We start from the raw sequence: 21280 nt of genomic DNA on the forward strand, positions 1-21280 counted from the left end.
GGGTCCCCAATTCCGGGGGGGTCCCACAGGGGGTCCCCAATTCCGGGGGGGCCCCCGGGGGGGTCCCCGGCCCCCGGCCCCCCCTCCAGCCGGGCCGGCAGCACCCCCAGCCCTGGGGGGGGACGCACCCGTGAGACACCCCCCCCCCAAAAACCGGACCGGACCCCCAAAAACCTGCGTGTACCCCCCCCCAGACCCCAAATTCCACCCCAGGATCCCCCTAAATCGCCCCCTCGGACCCCAAATTCCACCCCCACGAACCCCAAATTCCCCCCCAGGATCCCCCTAAATTAACCCCTACGAACCCCAAATTCCCCCTCCAGGACCCCAGATCGCCCCCCAGACCCCAAATTCCCCCTCCCAGACCCCAAATTCCCCCCCAGACCCCAAATTCCCCCTCCCAAACCCCAAATTCCCCCCCAAACCCCAAATTCCCCCCCAGACCCCAAATTCCCCCTCCCAAACCCCAAATTCCCCCCCAAACCCCAAATTCCCCCCCAGACCCCAAATTCCCCCTCCCAGACCCCAAATTCCCCCTCCCAGACCCCAAATTCCCCCTCCCAAACCCCAAATTCCCCCCCAAACCCCAAATTCCCCCCCAGACCCCAAATTCCCCCTCCCAGACCCCAAATTCCCCCTCCCAGACCCCAAATTCCCCCTCCCAAACCCCAAATTCCCCCCCAAACCCCAAATTCCCCCCCAGACCCCAAATTTCCCCCCAGACCCCAAATTCCCCCCCAGACCCCAAATTTCCCCCCAAGGACCCCAAATCCCCCCCCAGACCCCAAATTTCCCCCCCCAAGGACCCCAAATCCCCCCCCAGACCCCAAATTTCCCCCCCAAGGACCTCAAATCCTCCCCCAGACCCCAAATTTGCCCCCCAAGGACCCCAAATTCCCCCCCAGACCCAAAATTTCCCCCCCAAGGACCCCAAATCCCCCCCCAGACCCCAAATTTCCCCCCCCGAACCCCGAATTCCCCGGGGGTCCCCCCGTGCCTGCCCGGGGCTCCGGCTCGGGGTCCCCCGGGGGTCCCCCCGGCTCCTCCTCGGGGGTCTCGGCGGCTGCCACGGCGGCCCGGAGCTGGGGAGGGGTTTGGGGGGATTTTGGGGGGATTTGGGGGGTTTGGGGGGATTTTGGGGGGGTTTGGGGAGGATTTGGGGGGTTTGGAGGAGATTTGGGGGGTTTTGGGGTTTTTTTTGGGCTGTTGGAAGGGGATTTTGGGGGATTTGGGGGGGATTTGGGAGGGTCCAGAGGGGTTTTGGGGAGGTTTGGGGAGGATTTGGGGGGGTCTGGAGGGGTTTGGGGGGTTTTGGGGTGCTGGGAAGGGTTTTGGGGTTTTTTTGGGGTGTTGGGAAGGGATTTTGGGGGGTTTTGGGGGGGTTTTGGGGGAATTCTGGGGTTTTTTGGGGTTTTGGGGGGTTTGGGGGGATTTCAGGGGGATTTTGGTGGTTTTGGGGGGATTTTGGGGGGGGAATTTTGGGGTTTTGGGGGGGATTTTGGTGGTTTTGGGGTGGTTTTGGAGGATTTTGGGGTTTTTTGGGGGTTTTGGGGTCCCACCTGCTCCACCTCCTGCTGCAGCTCCTGCAGCTGCCGCTGCTGCTCCGTCAGCAGCAGGAACTGCGAGAAGGCCCCTGCACCCCAAAATCAGCGGGGAACCCCAAAAATCAGCAGGGAGACCCCAAAATCCACCTTGGGAACCCTAAAAATCACCTTGGGAACCCCCCTGCACCCCAAAAATCAGCGGGGAACCCCAAAAATCAGCAGGGAGACCCCAAAATCCACCTTGGGAACCCCAAAAATCACCTTGGGAACTCCCCTGCACCCCAAAAATCAGCGGGGAACCCCAAAAATCAGCAGGGGAACCCCAAAAAATCAACCTGGGAGCCCCCTGCAACCTGAAAATTGACAGGGAACCCCAAAATCCACCCTGGGAGCCCCCTGCACCCTAAAATCAGTGGGGGGACCCCAAAAATCACCATGGGAACCCCAAAAATCAGTGGGGGAACCCCAAAATCACCATGGGAACCCCAAAAATCAACTTGGGACCCCCAAAATCCACCTCGGAACCCCAAAATCCACCTTGGGAACCCCCCTGCACCTCCAAAATCAGCGGGGAACCCCAAAAATCAACCTGGGAACCCCAAAATCAACCTGGGACGGACCCCCAAAATCAACCTCGGAACCCCAAAAATCACCCTGGGAACCCCAAAAATCACCCTGGGAGCCCCCTGCACCCCGAAAATCAGCAGGGGGACCCCAAAATCAACTTGAGAACCCCAAAAATCAGGAGGGGAGCCCCAGAACCACCATGGGAACACCCTGAGACCCCCCCGAACCCCAAAACCCACCATTGGAGCCCCCCTGAACCCCAAAAATCAGCAGGGAACCCCAAAAATCACCATGGGACCCCTCAGACCCCCCCAAACCCCCCCAGCCCCCCCTCACCGTCCAGCCAGGTCTCCTCCTCCTCCTCCTCATTTTTGGGGGGCTCCAGCCCCTCCCCCACCCCCTCAGGGGGGTCCCCGGGGGTCTCGGGGGGGTCCCGGGGCTTCGGGTGGGGCTGTGCTGGGGGGGGACACCCATGAGGACCCCCAAAATCCTCACAGGGACCCCAAAATCCCCCCCCAGGGACCCCAAAATCCTCACAGGGACCCCCAAAATCCCCCCCCAGGGACCCCAAAATCCTCCCAGGGACCCCCAAAATCCCCCCAGGGACCCCCAAAATCCTCCCCGGGACCCCCAAATCCCCCCAGGGACCCCCAAATCCCTCAGGGACCCCCAAAATCCCCCCCAGGGACCCCAAGCACCCCGAGGTGCCCCCAGTAGCCCCCACTTGCCCCTCGGCAGCCCCGGAAACCCAGTAGCCCCCCGGTAGCCCCGTCACACCCCCCCGGTAACCCCCCAAGTAGCCCCGGTAGCCCACCGGTAGCCACTCAGACACGCCCGTTAACCCCGTTACCCCCCCGGTACCCCCGTTATCTCCCCCGGTAACCCCGTTACCTCCCCTGGTCCCCCGGTAGCCCCCGTTACCCCCCCCCCCCCCCGGTAGCCCCTCAGTCATCCCCGTTAGCCCCGGTACCCCCCGGTAGCCCCGTTACTCCCCCCCGGTACCCCACCGGTATCCCCCCGGTAGCCGCTCAGACCCCCCCGGTTCCCCGTTAACCCCCCGGTTCCCCGGTTCCGTCCCGGTCTCCCCCGGTTCCCGGTTCCCCGTTCCCCCCGGTTCCCCGTTAACCCCCCGGTTCCCGATCCCCCCCCGGTTCCCCCCGGTTCCCCGTTCCCCCCGGTTCCCCGTTAACCCCCCGGTTCCCGGTCCCCCCCGGTCCCCGGTTCCCGGTCCCCCCCCGGTTCCCGGTTCCCGGTGCCCGGTTCCCGGTTCCCCGTTCCCCCCGGTTCCCCGTTAACCCCCCAGTTCCCGATCCCCCCCCGGTTCCCCCGGTTCCCGGTTCCCCGTTCCCCCCGGTTCCCCGTTAACCCCCCGGTTCCCGGTCCCCGGTCCCCCCCCGGTCCCCGGTTCCCCGGTCCCCCCCCGGTTCCCGGTGCCCGGTTCCCGGTGCCCGGTTCCCGGTGCCCGGTTCCCGGTTCCCCGTTCTCCCCGTTTCCCCCGTTCCCCCCGGTCCCCCCGGTTCCCCTTTAACCCCCCGGTTCCCCGGTTCCGTCCCGGTCCCCCCCGGTTCCCCGTTGACCCCCCGGTTCCCGGTGCCCGGTGCCCGGTCCCCGGTCCCCGGTCCCCCCCGGTTCCCGGTTCCCGGTCCCCGGTTCCCGGTTCCCGGTGCCCGGTTCCCCGGTTCCCCGGTCCCCCCCCGGTTCCCGGTGCCCGGTTCCCGGTTCCCCGTTCTCCCCGTTTCCCCCGTTCCCCCCGTTCCCTCCGGTCCCCCCGGTCCCCCCCGGTTCCCCGTTAACCCCCCGGTTCCCGGTGCCCGGTTCCCGGTCCCCCCGGTTCCCGGTTCCCCGGGCCGCACCCGCTCGGGGCCGCTGCCGCCCCTTGGTCTCCAGGAAGCTCCGCAGGCGCCGCTGCCGCTCCCGGCCCCGCTCGGCCTCGCCCGGAGCCCCCCGGGACCCCCGGGACCCCCGCGGGACCCCCGGGGCGCTGCGGGAGCGAGAACGGCGGCGGTCCCGGGGGAACGGGGGTCCCGGGGGGCATTTGGGGGGTCCCGGGGGGGATTTTGGGGGTCCCGGGGGGGATTTGGGGGGTCCCGGGGGGGTTTTGGGGGGTCCCGGGGGGGATTTGGGGGATCCCGGGGGGGATTTGGGGGGTCCCGGGGGGGATTTGGGGGATCCCGGGGGGGATTTGGGGAGTCCCGGGGGGGATTTGGGGGGTCCCGGGGGGGATTTGGGGGATCCCGGGGGGGATTTGGGGGTCCCGGGGGGGATTTGGGGGTCCCGGGGGGGATTTGGGGGGTCCCGGGGGGGATTTGGGGGATCCCGGGGGGGTTTTGGGGGGTCCCGGGGGGGATTTGGGGGTCCCGGGGGGGATTTGGGGGTCCCGGGGGGGATTTGGGGGGTCCCGGGGGCGTTTTGGGGGCTCCCAGGGGGGTTTTGGGGGGTCCCGGGGGGGATTTGGGGGGTCCCGGGGAGGATTTTGGGGGTCCCTGGAGAGGATTTTGGGGTCCCAGGGGGGGTTTTGGGGGGTCCCGGGGGGTTCGGGGTTTCCCGGGGGATTTGGGGGGTCCCGGGGGGATTTGGGGGTGTCGGGTTTGGGGGTCCCAGGGGGGTTTTCGGGGTCCCACGTGATTTGGGGGTGTCAGGTTTGGGGGTATCAGGGTTTTTTGGGGGGTTTTTTGGGAGGTTTTTGGGAGGTTTTTGGGGGGGTTTTGGGGTTTTTGGGGGGGTTTTTGGGGTTTTTTGGGGGGTTTTTTGGGAGGTTTTTGGGGTTTTTTGGGGGGGTTTTGGGGTTTTTTTGGGGGGTTTTTTGGGGTCCCCACCCGTCCTTCGGCGCCGGCGCCGCTCGCTGCAGCTCGGCCTCGATCTCCCGCTGGGTCTCCTCCAGCTCCTGCAGCCAATCAGAGCCCTTGGGATCCACCCCCAGCCAATCAGAGCCCTCCGGGATCCACCCCCCCCCCCCAGCCAATCAGAGCCCTCCAAGATCCCACCCCCAGCCAATCCGAGCCCTCCAAGATCCACCCCCAGCCAATCAGAGCCCTCCGGGATCCACCCTCAGCCAATCAGAGCCCTCCAAGATCCACCCCAGCCAATCAGAGCCCTCCAGGATCAACCCTCAGCCAATCAGAGCCCTCCAGGATCCACCCCCCCCCCCCCCAGCCAATCACAACCCTCCAGGATCCACCTCCCCCCCAGCCAATCAGAGTTCTCTGACACCCCAGGATCCCCTCCCCAGCCAATCACAGCGCTCGATTGCCCCGGGATCCACTCCCCAGGGTTCAGGAGGGTTTTGGGGGTGTCACAGGGATTTTTGGGGGCTCAGGAGGATTTGGGGGGGTTCAGGGATGAGTTTTGGGGGTTCAGGGATATTTTGGGGGGTTCAGGGATGATTTTTGGGGTTCAGGGCTGTTTTTGGGGTTCAGGGATGATTTTTGGGGGTTCAGGGTTGATTTTTGGGGTTCACGGCTGTTTTTGGGGGTTCAGGGCTGTTTTGGGGGGTTCAGGGTTGATTTTTGGGGTTCACGGCTGTTTTTGGGGGTTCAGGGCTGTTTTGGGGGGTTCAGGGTTGATTTTTGGGGTTCAGGGCTGTTTTTGGGGGTTCAGGGATGATTTTTGGGGGACTCAGGGATGATTTTGGGGGGTTCAAGGATATTTTGGGGTTTCAGGATTGATTTTTGGGGCTTCGGGGTTATTTCTGGGGTTCAGGGCTGTTTTTGGGGGTTCAGGGCTGTTTTTGGGGGTTTCAGGGTTATTTTTGGGGCTCAGGGTTGATTTTTAGGGGGGCTCAGGGCTGTTTTTGGGGTCTCACCCTCAGCCGCCCCCTCAGGAGGCGCCGCAGCCGCCGCCGCTCCCCCCGCAGCCGCTCCAGCTCCCGGCGCAGGGGGGCAGGACCCCCAGGGACCCCCCCAGAGCCGCCCCGGCCTGGGGGGACCCCAAAAACGGGTCAGGGACCTCCAAAATGGGGCAGGGACCCCAAAAACGGGTCAGGGACCCCCAAAATGGGGCAGGGACCCCAAAAACGGGTCAGGGACCCCCAAAAACGGGTCAGGGACCCCCAAAACGGGTCAGGGACCCCCAGGGACCCCCCCTGAGCCGCCCCGGCCTGAGGGGACCCCAAAAACGGGTCAGGGACCCCCAAAATGGGGCAGGGACCCCAAAAACGGGTCAGGGATCCCCAAAAACGGGTTAGGGACCCCAAAAACGGGTCAGGGACCTCCAAAATGGGGCAGGGACCCCAAAAACGGGTCAGGGACCCCCAAAATGGGGCAGGGACCCCAAAAACGGGTCAGGGACCCCCAAAAACGGGTCAGGGACCCCCAAAACGGGTCAGGGACCCCCAGGGACCCCCCCTGAGCCGCCCCGGCCTGGGGGGACCCCAAAAACGGGTCAGGGACCCCCAAAATGGGTCAGAGACCCCCAAAATGGGTCAGTGACCCCAAAAACGGGTCAGGGACCCCCAAAATGGGTCAGAGACCCCAAAAACGGGTCAGAGACCCCCAAAGGGACCCCCAGAGACCCCAGACCCCCACCCGTGTCCGTGGGACTCCACCCGTGTCTGTGGGACCCCCACCCACATCTCAGGGACCCCCACCCGTGTCTGTGGGACCCCCACCCGTGTCCAGGGACCCCCACCCACATCTCAGGGACCCCACCCGTGTCTGTGGGACCCCCACCCGTGTCCGTGGGACCCCCACCCACATCTCAGGGACCCCACCCGTGTCTGTGGGACCCCCACCCGTGTCCGTGGGACCCCACCCACATCTCAGGGACCCCCACCCGTGTCCATGGGACCCCCACCCACATCTCAGGGACCCCACCCATGTTCATGGGACCCCCACCCACATCTCAGGGACCCCACCCGTGTCTGTGGGACCCCCACCCGTGTCCGTGGGACCCCACCCACATCTCAGGGACCCCCACCCGTGTCCGTGGGACCCCCACCCGTGTCTGTGGGACCCCACCCGTGTCCCCCCCGCTCTCACCCTCTGCACCTGATCCTGCAGCAGCTCCAGGCGGCGCTGGGCCCCAGCCATCTGTGGGGGGGGGGGGGGGGTCTGAGACCCCCGAAATCCCCCCAAAATCCATCCCAGACCCCCAAATTCCATCCCAGACCCCCAAATTCCATCTGAGACCCCCGAAATCCCCCCAAAATCCATCCCAGACCCCCAAATTCCATCCCAGACCCCCGAAATCCCCCCAAAATCCATCCCAGACCCCCAAATTCCATCCCAGACCCCCGAAATCCCCCCAAAATCCATCCCAGACCCCCAAATTCCATCCCAGACCCCCAAATTCCATCTGAGACCCCCGAAATCACCCCCAAAATCCATCTGAGACCCCCCAAATTCCATCTGAGACCCCCGAAATCACCCCCAAATTCCATCTGAGACCCCCCAAATTCCATCTGAGACCCCCGAAATCACCCCCAAATTCCATCTGAGACCCCCCAAATTCCATCTGAGACCCCCGAAATCACCCCCAAAATCCATCTGAGACCCCCCAAATTCCATCTGAGACCCCCGAAATCCATCTGAGACCCCCGAAATTCCCCCAAAATCCATCCCAGACCCCCGAAATCCCCCCAAATCCCATCCCAGATCCCCAAAATCCATCCCAGACCCCGAAAATCCCCCCAAATTCCATCCCAGCCCCCCAAATTCCATCTGAGACCCCCCAAATCTCCCCAAATCCCATCCCAGCCCCCCCAAAATCCCAACCCAGCCCCCTAAATTCCATCCCAGCCCCCCCAAATCCCCCCAAATCCCATCCCCCCCCCTCCCCCGTACCCCACCGCCCCAAATCCCCCAAAATGGGGTCCCGGACCCCCCAAAATCTCCCACCCCCCCCCAATTTCCCCCCCTGGGACCCCCCAAATTTCCCCTCGCGCTCGGACCGCGGTCACGTGACCCCCGCCGTTGCCATGGCGCCGTCGCCAGGGGCGGGGCCTCGCCCGACCACGTGACACGGACGGAAAAGAGGGCGTGGCCACAAGGACCACGTGATCCGCGATTTTCTCCACCTCAGCGCGAATCAACCAATCAGAGGCTGGGCGGGGCTCGGGCTCGCAGCCAATCACAAACAGGGCGCGGTCCCCGCGCCATCGGCCAATCAGAAGATGCTATTTACCTTTAAACCACGCCCCTGTCCTTCTGCACCAATCAGAGCGCAGCGCGCCGCGGGGAAGGGAGGGGGGGAAACCCAAAAAACCCTCCCAGCCAATCAGAGGCTGCCAAAGTTTTCCGCCAATCAGGCGCCTCCCAAAAATCAGCACCCAATCAGAAGGCAGGATGTGGGGTGGGCGTGGCCAGGGAGTGTGTGACCGGCTGTGGGCGTGGTCGCGGTGGGTGTGGTCGTTCGGGGGCGTGGCCTGGGCGGGGAGGCCACGCCCACCCCGCACCGAGCGAGCGGAGCTGCGGGAGAGGCGCGACCCCCAAAAAAAGTGGGTGGGGGGGGTTTGGGGGGGATTTGGGGGGGGTTTGGGGGGCTCTGAGAGGGTTTGGGGTGGGATTTGGGGGGGCTCTAAGAGTTTTGGGGGGATTCGGGGGGATTCGGGGGGGATTTGGGGGTTCTGAGGAGATTTGGGGGTTCCGAGGGGATTTTGGGGGGATTCGAGGGTTTTTGGGGGGATTCTGAGAGGGTTTGGGGGGATTCGGGGGGAATCTGGGGGGGATTCGGGGGTTCTGAGTGGGATTTTGGGGGGATTCGGGGGTGATTTGGGGAGTTCTGAGAGGATTTGGAGGGATTCGGGGAGATTTGGGGGGGATTTGGGGGGCTCGGAGGGATTTTGGGGAAATTCGGGGGGGGATTTGGGGGGATCGGAGGGATTTTGGGGGAATTCGGAGGGGATTTGGGGAGTTCTGAGAGGATTTGGGGGGCTTCAGGAGGGATTTGGGGGACTCAGAGGGATTTTTGGGGGGTGTTTGGGGGGCTCTGAAGGACTCTTGGGGGGCTCCCGGGGGTTTTTTTGGGGTGGTTTTTGGGGGGCTCCCGGGGTGGTTTCTGGGGGGCTCCCGGGGGGTTTTTGGGGTAGTTTTTCGGGGGCTCCCGGGGAGGTTTTTGGGGTGGTTTTTGGGGGTCTCCCGGGGGGTTTTGGGGTGGTTTTTGGGGTGGTTTTTGGGGGTCTCCCGGGGGTTTTTGGGGTGGTTTTTGGGGGTCTCCCGGGGGGGGTTTTGGGGTGGTTTTTGGGGGTCTCCCGGGGGGTTTTTGGGGTGCCCGACCCCCTCTCCCCCAGCCCCCCATGGAGCTGCTCCCGGCTGCCGTCAGCGCCCTTCACCTGCTCGTGCTGCTGCTGCTCTTCCTCGCCACGCTGGGCAAGGTGGGACCCCAAAAACTGCCCTGGGACCCCCAAAAAATGTCCCTGGGACCCCCAAAAATGTCCCTGGGACCCCAAAATACCCCTGGGACCCCCCCAAAACCAGCCCTGGGACCCCAAAATGTCCCTGGGACCCCAAAAACAGCCCTGGGACCCCCAAAAATGTCCCTGGGACCCCAAAAACAGCCCTGGGACCCCCAAAAATGTCCCTGAGACCCCCAAAAACAGCCCTGGGACCCCCAAAAATGTCCCTGGGACCCCAAAAACAGCCCTGGGACCCCCAAAAATGTCCCTGAGACCCCCAAAAACACCCCTGGGACCCCCAAAACTTGCCTGGGACCCCCCAAAAAACAGCCCGGGGACCCCAAAATGTCCCCGGGACCCCAAAAACAGCCCTGGGACCCCCAAAACTTGCCTGGGACCCCCCAAAAAACAGCCCGGGGACCCCAAAAATACCCTGGGACCCCCAAAACTTCTCTGGGACCCCCAAAAAACAGCTTTGGGATCCCCAAAATACACCAGGGACCCCAAAAGACCCTTGGGACCCTCCAAAAATACAGCCCTGGGATCCCCCAAAAATGTCCCTGGGATCCCAAAAACAGCCCTGGGACCCCAAAAAACACCCCAGGGACTCCAAAAATACCCTGGGACCCCCAAATCCCAGAGTGGGATCCCCCCAAACACTGCTGAACCCCCAAGTCCCCAGGGGTGTTTTTGGGGTGTTTGGGGATATTTTTGGGGTGTTTTTGGGATGTTTTGGGATATTTTTGGGGTGTTTTTGGGATATTTTTGGGGATGTTTTGGGGGTGGTTTGGGGATGTTTTTGGGGGTGTTTAGGGGTTGTTTTTGGGGCTGTTTTTGCTGTGATTTTGGGGTATTTTTGGGGCGGTTTTGGGATATTTTTGGGGTGCTTTTGGGGGTCCCCCACCCCTCCCCTGCCCCCCAGGGCTGGTGGGTGCTGCCGGACTCGCAGGCGCTGAACCTTTGGTTCGACTGCGCCCCCCAAAATCTCAGCCGGGGCTGGGAGTGCCGCAGCCTCGGGCTCAGCCGTGAGTGGGGGTCCCGGGGGGGTCCCGGGGGGTTTTGGGGGGATCTAGGGGGATTTGGGGGGGTTTTGTGTGGGTCTTGGGGGTTTTGGGGGGGTCTTGGGCATTTTGGGGGGGTTTTGGGGGATCCCTGGGGATTTTGGGGGGGGTCCTGGGAGGTTCTGGGGGATCCTGGGGTGGGGGTTGGGTGGGTATTTGGGGTTTTGGGGGGGTCTTGGGGGGGTCCTGGGGAGGTTTTGGGGGGATCTTGGGCATTTTAGGGGGGTTTTGGGGGGTCCCTGGGGATTTTGGGGGGGGTCCTGGGAGGTTCTGGGGGATCCTGGGGGGTTTTGGGGGGGTCTTGGGGGTTTTGGGGGCTTTTTGGGGGGTCCCTGGGGGGGTTGTTTTGGGGGGATCTTGGGGGTTTTGGGGGGGTTCCCTTGGGCTCCATGGGGGTCCCTGGTGGGGTTTAAGGGCGTCTCTGGGGGGTCCTGGGGGTCCTTTGAGGGTCTGGAGGGAGGTTCTGGGGGGGCCCTGAGGGTTTTGGGGGGGTCCTGGGGGATTTGGGGGGGTTCTGGGTGGTCCTTGGGGGGTCTTGGGGGTCCTGGAGGGGTTCTGAGGGGGTTTAGGGGCATCTCTGGGGGGGTCTCTGGAGGGTCTTTGGGGGTGCTGAGGGGGGGGGTCTGTGCCCACTTTGGGGGGGCTGTGCTCAGTTTGGGGGTTCTGTGCTCGTTTTCGGGGGGCTCCTCTCGTTCTCGGGGGGCTGTGCTGGGTTTGGGGGGGCTGTGCTCACTTTGGGGGGTCTGTGCTGGGTTCGGGGGTCTCCTCTCGTTCTCGGGGGGCTGTGCTGGGTTTTGGGGAGCTCCGCTGGTTTTCGGGGGCTCCGCTGGTTTTTGGGGGGCTCCGTTCGGTTTCGGGGGGCTGTGCTGGGTTTTGGGGGCTGTGCTGGGTTTGGGGGTCTCCACTCATTTTCGGGGGGCTCCTCTCGTTCTCGCGGGGCTGTGCTGGGTTTGGGGGGGCTGTGCTCACTTTGGGGGCTCTTTGCTCGTTTTCGGGGGTCTCCTCTCGTCCTCGGGGGGCTGTGCTGGGTTTGGGGGTCTCCTCTCGTTCTCGGGGGGCTGTGCTGGGTTTGGGGGGGCTGTGCTCACTTTGGGGGGTCTGTGTTGGGTTTGGGGGTCTCCTCTCGTTCTCGGGGGGCTGTGCTGGGTTTGGGGGGGCTGTGCTCACTTTGGGGGGTCTGTGCTCGTTTTCGGGGGTCTCCTCTCGTTCTCGGGGGGCTGTGCTGGGTTTGGGGGGGCTGTGCTGGGTTTGGGGGGGCTGTGGTCGTTTTCGGGGGTCTCCTCTCGTTCTCGGGGGTCTCCTCTCGTTCTCGGGGGGCTGTGCTGGGTTTGGGGGGCCTGTCTCACTTTGGGGGGTCTGTGCTCGTTTTCGGGGGTCTCCTCTCGTCCTCGGGGGGCTGTGCTGGGTTTGGGGGGGCTGTGCTCACTTTGGGGGGGCTGTGCTGGGTTTGGGGGTCTCCTCTCGTTCTCGGGGGGCTCTGTTGGGTTTGGGGGGGCTGTGCTCACTTTGGGGGGGCTGTGCTCGTTTTCGGGGGTCTCCTCTCGTTCTCGGGGGTCTGTGCTGGGTTTGGGGGTCTCCTCTCGTTCTCGGGGGGCTGTGCTGGGTTTGGGAGGCCTGTGCTCACTTTGGGGGGGCTGTGCTCGTTTTCGGGGGTCTCCTCTCGTTCTCGGGGGGCTGACGGGGGCTCGGTGTCCCCAGCGCTGCTGCGGGGGGTGCAGGGGCTGATGGTGGCCGCGCTGCTGCTCTCGGCCTTCGGCCTCCTCCTCTTCCTCGGGCAGCTGCTGGGGGGGCCCCGCGGGCGCCTCTTCCTCCCCTCAGCCACCGCCCAGCTGCTGGCAGGTCCGTGCCCCCCAAAAACGGGGCTCCCCAAAACCCCTGACACCCCCAAAAATCTCCTCTGGGACCACCCAAAACCCCTGGGACCACCCAGGCTCACCTGGGACCACCCAAAAATCCCCTGGGACCACCCCAAAAATCCTCTGGGATCCCTCAAAACACCTTGGACCACCCAAAACCCTGGGACCACCCAAAACTTCCCTGGCACCACCCAAAACTCCCCTGGGACCCCCCCAAGCTGCCCTGAGAGCCCCAAAACTCCTCTGGGAGCCCCCAAACTCCCCTCAGACCCCTCCAGACTCACCTGGGATCCTCCAAACTACCCTGGACCACCCCCAAACTCCTCTGGGACCACCCAAAACTCCTCTGAGACCCCCTAAACTACTCCAGGACCCCCTGAAACTCCCCTGGGACCCCCCAAAACTCTCCCGGGACCCCCCAAAACTCCCCCAGGACCCCCCAAAATTCCCTGGGAACCCCCAAACTCCCCTGGGACCCCCCAAACTTCTCCAGGACCCCCCAAAACTCCCCTGGGACCCCCCAAACACCCACTCTGGTGTCACCTCCCCTCGTCCTGTGTTCCCCCCCGGTGTCACCCTCCTGTGTCCCCCCCACCGATGTCCCCATCCCGATGTCCCCCCGGGTGTCCCCGCAGGACTGGCGGCGCTGCTGGCGGTGGGGCTGTTCCTGGCCAGCGGGGGCCACCCCGGGGCGCTCGGGGACCACCCCGAGGTGCTCGGGGGGCACCCTGGGGTGCTCGGGGGCCACCCCGGGCACTGCCCGGCGCTGGCCGGGCTGGGCGGGGCCCTGGCGCTGGCCAGCGGGGGCGGCTACCTGCGGCTGCGGGGGCGGGACTGAGCCGGACACGCCCACCCGGGACACGCCCACCCGGGACACACCCAATGGACACACCCATGGACACACCCAATGGACACACCCAATGGACACATTCAATGGATGCACCCAATGGACACACCCATGGACACACCCAATGGACACATTCAATGGATGCACCCAATGGACACACCCATGGACACACCCAATGGACACACCCAATGGACACACCCAATGGACACATTCAATGGATGCACCCAATGGACACGCCCAATGGATACACTCAATGGACACGCCCAATGGGCACACCCAATGGGCACGCCCAATGGACACGCCCAATGGACACGCCCAATTGACACACCCAATGGGCACACCCATGGACACTCCCACTGGACACACCCAATGGACACATTCAATGGATGCACCCAATGGACACGCCCAATGGATACACTCAATGGATACACTCAATGGACACGCCCACGAACACACCCAATGGACACGCCCAATGGACACTCACACTTGACACACCCAATGGACACGGCCAATGGACACATCCAATGAACACACTCAATGGACATGCCCACTGGACACGCCAAATGAACATGCCCAATGGACACACCCAGTGGACGTGCCCATGAACACACCCAATGGACGCACCCAATGGACACGCCCATGAACACGCCCAATGGACGCACCCAATGGACACACCCAGTGGACGCGCCCATGAACACACCCAATGGACACACCCAATGGATGCGCCCATGAACACACCCAATGGACACGCCCAATTGACACTCCCACTTGACACGCACAATGGACATACCCAGGCACAAGCCCACCTGGGGCACGCCCAATGGACACAGCCAATGGACGTGCCCACCCAGGACATGGCCACCTGGGACACGCCCACCTAGGACACACCCAATGGACACACCCCACGGGACACCCCCACTGACACACGGCCTCCGGACATGCCAAAAGGACACGCCCACTTGACACGCCAAATGGACACACTCAATGGACACACCCAATGGACGTGCCCACTAGACACACCCAATGGGCACGCCCACTGGGTACACCCATGGAGACGCCCAATGGACACGCCCACTGGACACGCCCACTTGACACACCCAATGAACACGGCCAATGGACATACCTGCTGTACATGCCCCAAACGGTCACGCCCACCTGGGACACACCCACCTGGGACACACCCATTGACACACCCATTGGACACACCCACTAGAAATCCCTCTGGGATACAACCAATGGACACGCCCATCTGGGACACGCCCACTGGACACACCCACTGACACACCCACCTGGGACACACCCACTGGACACATCCACACAGGACACACCCATCAGGGTCATTCCCATTGGACATGCCCTCCTGGGACATGCCCACTGGACACGCCTACCTGGGAATGCACCAACGGGACACGCCCACCACGCTGTCCCCCCCAGCCCAACCCCTGACCCTGCAATGACATCATCAATGGCCACCTGATGACATCATCACACACTGGGGGTGTGGCCAGTGACGTCATCGGTGGTACAGATACCAACAATGACATCGGCAGCGAGATGGGCATGGCCAATGATATCATCAGCCAGATATGGGCGTGGCCGGCATCGTCTGTGATGTCATTGGGAGGCCACGGGCAGCCAATGGCAGAACGGACATGGCCGATGACATCATCAGCAGGATGGGTGTGGCCAATGACAACACTGACAGGATGGGTGTGGCCAATGACATCATCAACATTGCCAATGACGACACAGGATGGGTGTGGCCAATGACATCATCAACATGGCCAATGATGTCACTGACTGGGTGGGCGTGGCCAATGACATCATCAACGTGGCCAATGATGTCACCGACTGGGTGGGTGTGTCTGGTGATGTCACTGCAGCCATGTCAACACGACCGATGATGTCATTGGTGTGGCTGATGATGTCATCGCCGGGGGGGCGGGTCAGGCATTGCCCCAGGGCATTGTGGGTAATGGGGTTCGATATAGGGTCTCTATGGGTGTCTAGGGGTCTCGTCTCTATAGGGTCTCTATAGGGTATCTATAGGGTCTCTGTAGGCTCTCTATGGGTCTCTATGGATCTCTGTAGGGTGTCTATGGATCTCTGCATCTCTATGGGTCTCTAGGGTCTCTATGGGTCTCTATAGATTCTCTATAGGATCTCTATGGGTCTCTATAGGGTCTCTATAGGGTCTCTATAGGGTCTCTATAGGGTCTCTATAGGGTGTCTATAGGGTCTCGATGGGTCTCTATAGGGTCTCTGGGTCTCTCTCTATGGGTCTCTATAGGGCACTATAGGGTCTCTATGGTTCTCTATAGGGTGTCTATAGGGTATTTCTCTATAGGTCTCTATAGGGTCTCTATAGGGTGCTATAGGGTTTCTATAGGGCATTGTAGGGTTTCTATGGGTCTCTATAGGGTCTCTATGGGTCTCGGGTCTCTATGCGTCTCTCTCTATAGGGTCTCCATAGGGTCTCTATAGGGTCTCTATGAGTCTCTCTCTGTGGGTCTCTATGGGTCTCTCTCTATGGGTTTCTATGGGTCTCTATAGGGCACTATAGGGTTTCTATAGAGTGCTGTAGGGTCTCTATGGGTCTCTGGTTCTCTGTAGGGTCTCTATGGGTCTCTGGGTCTCTATAGGGTCTCTATAGGCGCTATAGGGTTTCTATAGAGTGCTATAGGGTCTCTATAGGGTCTCTATAGGCGCTATAGCGTTTCTATAGAGTGCTATAGGGTCTCTATAGGGTCTCTATGGGGTCTCCATAGGGTCTCTATAGGGTCTCCATAGGGCGCCTTTGGCCACGCCCCCTCCTGCATAGGCCACGCCCCCACCGCAGACCCGCACGAGGCAGGGGGCGGAGCCTCGCCCAGGCCGCGGCCAATCAGAAGCCGGCGCGCGGGGCGCCCCCTAGCGGCCGCGCGGGAAGGAAAAAGGGCGGGAAAGCGCTGAGGGGAGGCGGGGCGGGAGAGAGACCCCAAAAACTCCATCAGGAACCCCAAAAACTCCCTCGGGACCCCCAAACTTCCCTCGGGACCCTCCCGGACCTGAACAGGAGGCTCTCCAAATACGGGTCCGGCCATGGGGGGCTCCCCTCGCTGGCCTCCCCTCAGGCCGAGGGTGCCAAGATGGCGGGCGGCGCCATTTCCCTCAGCCAGCTCCCCTCACGCCGACGGGGGGATGGCGGGCACGGCTCCGGTCCCCTCCGCGTCGCTTTTCGTCCTCCTCGCTGCCGTCGCCGTCAGCCAAGCGTGGCCCTGGACTGGAAGCAGCTGCTGGGCAGGTGATGGACGCGGCTTGGGCAGCGCCGGGGCAGCGGCGCGTGGAGGAGCGGGCCTCGCGCTGTCCCCTGGGCTGTCCCCACACTGTCCCCTGGGCCTGTCCCCAGCTGTCCCCTGGGCCTGTCCCCAGCTGTCCCCTCTGCTGTTCCCCACTGTCCCCTGGGCCTGTCCCCAGCTGTCCCCTCTGCTGTCCCCACACTGTCCCCTGGGCCTGTCCCCACACTGTCCCCTGGGCCTGTCCCCAGCTGTCCCCTGGGCTGTCCCCACACTGTCCCCTGGGCTGTCCCCACACTGTCCCCTGGGCTGTCCCCAGCTGTCCCCTCTGCTGTCCCCACACTGTCCCCTGGGCCTGTCCCCAGCTGTCCCCTGGGCCTGTCCCCAGCTGTCCCCTGGGCCTGTCCCCACACTGTCCCCTCTGCTGTCCCCACACTGTCCCCTGGGCTGTCCCCAGCTGTCCCCTGGGCTGTCCCCAGCTGTCCCCTGGGCCTGTCCCCACACTGTCCCATGGGCCTGTCCCCAGCTGTCCCCTGGGCTGTCCCCAGCTGTCCCCTGGGCCTGTCCCCACACTGTCCCATGGGCCTGTCCCCAGCTGTCCCCTGGGCTGTCCCCAGCTGTCCCCTGGGGCTGTCCCCAGCTGTCCCCTCTGCTGTCCCCACTCTGTCCCCTCTCCTGTCCCCTCTGCTGTCCCCACACTGTCCCCTGGGCCTGTCCCCAGCTGTCCCCTGGGGCTGTCCCCAGCTGTCCCCTCTGCTGTTCCCCACTGTCCCCTCTGCTGTGCCCACACTGTCCCCTCTGCTGTCCCCACATTGTCCCCTGGGGCTGTCCCCACACTGTCCCCATGGCCTGTCCCCAGCTGTCCCCTGGGCCTGTCCCCAGCTGTCCCCTCTGCTGTTCCCCACTGTCCCCTGGGCCTGTCCCCACACTGTCACCTGGGTCTGTCCCCTCTCCTGTCCCCACTGTCACCTGGGCCTGTCCTCATGCCACCACCCACCCCTGTCCTCACACTGTCACCTGGGCTTGTCCCCACTCTGTCCCCTGGGTCTGTCCCCAGCTGTCACCTGGCCCTGTCCTCTCTCCTGTCCCCCACTATCACCTGGGTCTGTCCCCACTCTGTCCCCTGTCCTCCCACCTGTCCCCAAGCCACCACCAGACCCTGTCCCCTCACCTGTCCCCTGTGTCCTCCCACCTGTCCCTGTCCCCTGTCTTCTCTCCAAGCTGTCACTTGGACCTGTCCCAAATTGTCACCTGGATCTGTCCCCACTCTCACCTGAGTCTGTCCCCTCTCCTGTCCCCATCTGTCACCTGCCCTCGCCCCCAAAACCGGGAGGGGCGGGGCGGTACCGGGAGGGGGCAGAGCCGGTACCGGGAGGGGCTGGACTGATACCGGGAGGGGCGGGGCAGTACCGGGAAAGGTGGAGCCGGTACCGGGAGGGGCGGAGCCGGTACCGGGAGGGCGGAGCCGGTACCGGGGGGGTGTGGCCGGTACCGGGAGGGCGGAGCCGGTACCGGGAGGGCGGAGCCGGTACCGGGGGGGTGTGGCCGGTACCGGGGGGGTGTGGCCGGTACCGGGAGGGGCGGGGCGGTACCGGGAGGGGCGGAGCCGGTACCGGGAGGGGCGGGGCGGTACCGGGAGGGGCGGAGCCGGTACCGGGAGGGGCGGAGCCGGTACCGGGAGGGGCGGGGCGGTACCGGGGGGGCGGAGCCGGTACCGGGGGGGTGTGGCCGGTACCGCAGGGGCGGGGCCGGGCCGGTGTGTCCCAGTGACCGGCGGCGGCAGCGGCGGGGATGCGGCGGGCAGCGTGAGAGGTGAGCGGCGGCTGCAGACCCCTCCCCACAGACCTCCCCCACCCCACCCTGGGGACCCCCCCTCAACACCCTGAAACCCCGATGGACCCCCCGAGACCCCCCCGGTACCGAAAGCCCCCCCCGGTTTTCCCTCGAGACCCCCAAATCCCCCCCGGGAGCTGCTCACAGTCCCCCCCGCGCTGCCCTGAGGACCCCCCCTCAATTCTCGGACTCCATCACTGACCCCCCCCCCCCGGGACCCCCGACCCCCATCCGGCCCCCCACAACCTGACACAGCCCCCTGGGGTCCCCCCCAGCTCTCTGACACCCCCTGGGACCCCCCAACACCCCCCGGGACCCCCCAACACCTCACACCAGGACACCCCCAATACCCCCCAGGGCACCCCCAACAGCCCTGGGACCCCCCAACACCCCCCAGGATACCCCCTGGGACCCCCCAACATCTCACAGCCCCCCCCCCAGGACACCCCCAACACCACCCGGGACCCCCCAGGGCACCCCCAACACCCCCCGGGACCCCCCAACACCTCACAGCCCCCCACCAGGACACCCCCAACATCTCCCGGGACCCCCCAACACCCCCCAGGACACCCCCCGGAACCCTGAGACCCTCTCAGGACCCTCCAGCACCCCCCGCTCTGGAACCCCAACTCCCCCTGGGACCCCCCAACACCCCTTGAGCCCCTTCCCCTGGGACCCCTGGGACCCAAATATCCCCTGGGACCCCTCCCACCCCAGCACCCAAAAACATCCCTGATACAGAACCCCCCAACAACACCTCCCTGACACCCCCAAATCCGCCAGCAACCCACAGAGCCCCCCAACAACACCTCCTTGACACCCCCAAACCCCCAAAACCCCCCAACAACACCTCCCCGACACCCCCAAACAACCCCCACATGCACCCCCAAACAACTCCACACCTCATAACACCCCCAACTGCCCCCCTCCCGACACCCCCCAAACATCTCCAGGACACCCCGACAACACCCCGACACCCCAAAACCGCCCCCCAGCACCCCAAATCCCCCCTCTCCCCTTTCCCCGCGGGCTGGGGACACCCCGAGACCCCTCGGGGGGGGCAGGGCAGGGGGACACGGGGACAGCGGGACACAGGGATGGACAGACAGGCGGACAGACAGACGGACAGGCGGACGGACAGGCGGCCCCGCCGCACCACCCGCCTGCCCCATTAGTATTCTGCGAGCGGCAGCGGCTGCTGCAGGGCCGGGGGGGCGGCGGGGCCGGACTGGAGGGCACTGGGAGGGACTGGGGGGCACTGGGCAGGACTGGGGGGCACTGGGAGGGACTGGGAGGGGATGGGGGGGTGGTGGTGGCCAGTTGGGGGGTCTGGGGTGGGATTGGGGGGCACTGGGGGGGTTTGGGGGAGAGGAGATGGGGAGGGTCTCATCGCAGGGGAGTGGGGTGGGGTTGGGGGGATTGGGGGGGGATGGAGAGGGAGCCAGGGCCCAGTTTGGGGGGCTGGGAGGAGACTGGGGGGACTGGGAGGGGATGGAGAAGGAACTGGGAACCAGTTTGGGGGAACTGGGGTGGGACCGGGAGGACTGGGATGGGATGGAGAGGGAGCTGGGATCCAGTTTGGGGGGGCTGGGGTGAAACTGGGGGGACTGGGATGGGACTGGGATGGAGTTGGGGGGGATGGAGATGGGGCTGGGACCCAGTTTGGGGAACTGGGGTGGGACTGGGAGAACTGGGATGGGATGGGATGGGGGGAATGGGGTGACTGGGGAGGGCTGAGTGAGGAATGGAAGGAGCTGGGGGCGAACTGGGGGGGCTGGAATGGAAAAGGGGGAACTGGGAGGGACTGGAACGGGATTTGGGGGGACTGGGAGGGATTTGGGGTGGAATGGGGGGACTGGGATGGACTGGAATGGGATTTGGGGGAACTGGGAGGGATTTGGGGTGGAATGGGGGATTTGGGGGGACTGGGATGGACTGGAATGGGATTTGGGGGGACTGGGATGGACTGGAATGGGATTTGGGGGGACTGGGAGGGTTTTGGGGTGGAATGGGGGATTTGGGGGGACTGGGATGGACTGGGAGGAGCTGGGACCCAGCTCCGGGCTGTGGAATGGGAGGGGAGGCAGGATTGGGGGGGGGAACTGGGGGATGCTGGAGTTTAACTGGGGGGCACTGGTGACCAGTTTGGGGGTGCTGGCACCCAACTGGGTGAACTGGGAGTGGACTGGGAGGCACTGGGGTCCCCGCTGGGGGGGGATCCGATATTTTGGGGAGCATTTGGGCGTTCTGGGGATTTTGGGGGGAGGGTCGGGTGCTCGGGAAGGGCCGGACCTTCCCCTCACTGTCCCCTCCCCCCCACCAGGTGCAGCCACCAGGCTGACCCCCCCAGTGTCCCCAACCCCCCCAGTGTCCCCAAACCCCCCGTGTGTGTCCCCAACCCCCCCATTGTCCCCAAACCCCCCGTGTGTGTCCCCAACCCCCCCATTGTCCCCAAACCCCCTCTGTGTGTCCCCAACCCCCCTCTGTGTGTCCCCAACCCCCCCGTGTGTGTCCCCAACCCCCCCATTGTCCCCAAACCCCCCGTGTGTGTCCCCAAGCCCCCCGTGTGTGTCCCCAAACCCCCCATTGTCCCCAACCCCCCCATTGTCCCCAAACCCCCCGTGTGTGTCCCCAACCCCCCTCTGTGTGTCCCCAACCCCCCATTGTCCCCAACCCCCCATTGTCCCCAACCCCCCCATTGTCCCCAAACCCCCCGTGTGTGTCCCCAACCCCCCTCTGTGTGTCCCCAACCCCCCCGTGTGTGTCCCAACCCCCCTCTGTGTGTCCCCAAACCCCCCATTGTCCCCAACCCCCCTCTGTGTGTCCCCAAACCCCCCATTGTCCCAACCCCCCTCTGTGTGTCCCCAACCCCCCATTGTCCCCAACCCCCCATTGTCCCCAACCCCCCCATTGTCCCCCCGGCCGAGATGAGGCAGAGCCCCCCGGAGAGGAGCTTGGGCCAGGTAG

General features: G+C 64.5%; 1 long non-coding RNA gene across 1 annotated transcript; it reads right to left on the reverse strand.

Moving 5' to 3' along the window:
* Window positions 1–1040: 1040 nt before the first annotated feature.
* LOC144248153 (uncharacterized) lies at window positions 1041–2551 on the reverse strand. Its single transcript, XR_013341538.1, has 3 exons — window positions 2448–2551; window positions 1560–1633; window positions 1041–1082 (listed from the first exon to the last, which is right to left on the reverse strand). It is a non-coding gene; the product is annotated as an uncharacterized LOC144248153 (long non-coding RNA).
* Between the last annotated feature and the right edge of the window lie 18729 nt (window positions 2552–21280).

This window comes from Lonchura striata, chromosome 38 (assembly GCF_046129695.1).
Source record: "Lonchura striata isolate bLonStr1 chromosome 38, bLonStr1.mat, whole genome shotgun sequence".
Classification (NCBI taxonomy): domain Eukaryota; kingdom Metazoa; phylum Chordata; class Aves; order Passeriformes; family Estrildidae; genus Lonchura; species Lonchura striata.